General features: G+C 43.3%; 1 long non-coding RNA gene across 1 annotated transcript; it reads right to left on the bottom strand.

Annotated features, from left to right (window-relative positions):
* Nucleotides 1-356: 356 nt before the first annotated feature.
* On the bottom strand, nucleotides 357-1,209 carry LOC147365033 (uncharacterized). Its single transcript, XR_015135115.1, has 2 exons — nucleotides 944-1,209; nucleotides 357-851 (listed from the first exon to the last, which is right to left on the bottom strand). It is a non-coding gene; the product is annotated as an uncharacterized LOC147365033 (long non-coding RNA).
* Nucleotides 1,210-2,837: the final 1,628 nt, after the last annotated feature.

The following is a 2,837-nucleotide window of genomic DNA, read 5'->3' as shown; positions in this document are numbered from 1 at the left end:
GTCGCTTCACTCGTGTCTGACTCTCTGCAACCCCATAGACGGCAGCCCACCAGGCTCCGCTGTCTCTGGGATTCTCCAGGCCAGAACACTGCAGTGGGTTGCCATTTCCTTCTCCAATACATGAAAGAGAAAAGTCAAAGTGAAGTGGCTCAGTCGCGTCCGACTCCTAGCGACCCCATGGACTGCAGCCTACCAGGCTCCTCTGTCCATCAGTTTTCCAGGCAAGAGTACTGGAGTGGGGCACCATTGCCTTCTCCAGTGAGAATTAAAGGGGTTCACAAATGTTTGGGATCACACCTGACATCTGCAGATCAAGGATGGTTTCTTCACCTCTTTATGATCAGTGCTCAGCAGAGTATCTGGCACACACGATTTATTTCAATATATACTTGTCAAATGAACAAATTTTGTGGCTTTACCGAAAAAAAAAGTTATAATGAAGAACAAATCCTAGAGCCACACCGCCACCTTGTGGAGGGACACTAAGGCTTCAGGAGTACGGTTTTCTGTGCTCAGGGGTTTGTATTCAGCTCTCCCTGCGGCCCCCACCACTGTGTCCCTCACAGCACAGAAGTACAAGGCAGAGTCACTCCCTACAACAGATGGTTTCTTCAGGTGGAAAGAGGTTTGGCTCTTGTTAAATTCAGCCTCAAAACCGTAGTTGCCTTTAACCAAGGTGTCCCCAGAGATGTATTTCAGAAGGAACTGAAGACCTTGATTGTGATGCTGGACATACCAGAAAAGATAAGGGCTCCACGAAACTGAATAGGTGCACTTCACAGTCACTGGATCCCCTTCCGAGACAGGGACCTCAGCTTCTGGCTGAGTCACCGACTGAGCTCTCAGCCCACCTGTAAAGTAACGCAGAATACATCAGTGAAGTTTCTGAAAAAGAACATAAGCGGATAATACAAGAGCAAAACGGGAAGGGAACATCACTTACTGAGTGTAAACAGAATCCCAAGTGTCCAGATGTGTGCAGAGGCCATGGCTCAAGCTGGGCTGGATGGGGCTCTTTTGCAGCTCACCTTTGCTGGAGATATGGCACCACCCCCAGAGACTATGTTCTGCACGAGCGCAGCGTTTTATAAATGCCCCCTGGTACTTCCTGGCACCTGTGTCTTCTCTCAGTTGAGCAAGCTCTTCCCTCTGTCCTCCGTGAGAGGCAAGACTGCAGCACCTCCCGCGCTCTAGACAAACCGCCAGTGCAGCGCCCCCTAGAGCCCACTTAGAATCAGCGGACTTTCTACTCTAGTAGCTGAGCCGCCTAACGAGTGACTCAGCAGTAAAGAATCTGCCTGCCAATGCAGGAGATTCAGATTCTGTCTTTTGTCAGTAAGATCCTTCGGAGGAGGAAATCACAACCCACTCCAGTATTCTTTTTTTTTTTTTTTTAACTTTACAGTATTGTATTGGTTTTGCCATATATCAACATGAATCCGCCACAGGTATACACGTGTTCCCCATCCTGAACCCTCCTCCCTCCTCCCTCCCCATACCATCCCTCTGGGTCGTCCCAGTGCACCAGCCCCAAGCATCCAGTATCGTGCATCGAACCTGGACTGGCGACTCATTTCATATATGATATTATACATGTTTCAATGCCATTCTCCCAAATCATCCCACCCTCTCCCGCTCCCACAGAGTCCAAAACACTGTTCTATACATCAGTGCCTCTTCTGCTGTCTCGTTCTTGCCTGGAAAATTCCATGGACAGAGGAGCCTGGCGGGTTACAGTCCATGGAGTCACAAAGTGTCAGACACAGCTCCTGCGTGCACACGCAAACAAACGCACACACCCCTGGAGCTTCCAGGACTTATCACAGGACCAGTCCTCTGGATGTCTACATTTTCCATTGGTGTTCAAGGAGAAGAAATCAGGGCTGTGTGAACCAAAGTGGGAAAAAATTCATCCTGAGTGGTTTAAATGGTTTATGCTCTCTCAAGATAATACAGGGACAGAAAGAAAGGAAAAGTATATTTTGATAGGATGGGGAAACAGAAAAAAAAAAAGGAAGGAAAGCATAGCATTTAATGGAGAGAGAAAGAAAAGTGAGAGAAAAGAAAAAACAAAATAAGGGAAGAGTAAGGCAAGAGAAGATGGATGGTAAGAATGAGCTTATTGGTCTCTTTAGAAATAATTTAGAGCCGACTTCCAATTAAATCTCTTTGACCACAATATAACTTTACTTTTTCTCCTGGTTGGGTCTGTTTGGACCCCTCCCTATGATATTTAAATAGTCATACAAGAAGAAATTGAACCTTCTCTTTAAACATTTTTAGAGAGAAAAAAAGAAGGGATGGTGTTATAAACTTGTTATAAATATTTGTCCTATTGAACAGTAGGTTTTACAGCTAAAAAACTTCTATGAAGGTTTGCAAAAATAGAAATTTTCCACATAGAGAGACTACTTAAAACAGACTTCAGAGGAAATACACATGGATTAAAAGTTGATGGTTACCTAAGCTTGAGATATTATGATGATGACAAACAGTTCATTTTAAGGGGAAGACAGGCTAAAGTTTTACACTAAAAAATGCCACAGTAGCAACAGAGTGATTATTCAAGAGTCAAACGTAAAGAAAATAAGCAAGTATCAATATAAAGAAGTTGTTTCTCTGATTTTTCTTATTTTTCCTTTAAGTAATATCTAAAGAAACCATACAATTTAGAAAGAGGATAGAAAAATCTTTGCTTTCAATCAGAAAAAAATGTGGAACATAGCTATTTCTCAAAGCTTTGCTAAGGATCTCATACTTCACTAATTGAAACCTTGACCCTATTATAATGTCTTTCTTTGAAATATGTAAGTTATCTTTAAATAATAATCTTCAAG

The sequence above is a fragment of the Bos grunniens genome, chromosome 10, assembly GCF_055505025.1.
Source record: "Bos grunniens cultivar Pamir isolate PY7600 chromosome 10, Bosgru_T2T1.0, whole genome shotgun sequence".
Classification (NCBI taxonomy): Eukaryota; Metazoa; Chordata; class Mammalia; order Artiodactyla; family Bovidae; genus Bos; species Bos grunniens.
The sequence above is the reverse complement of the archived record's forward strand: the minus strand, read 5'-3'. Positions and strand labels throughout refer to the sequence as shown.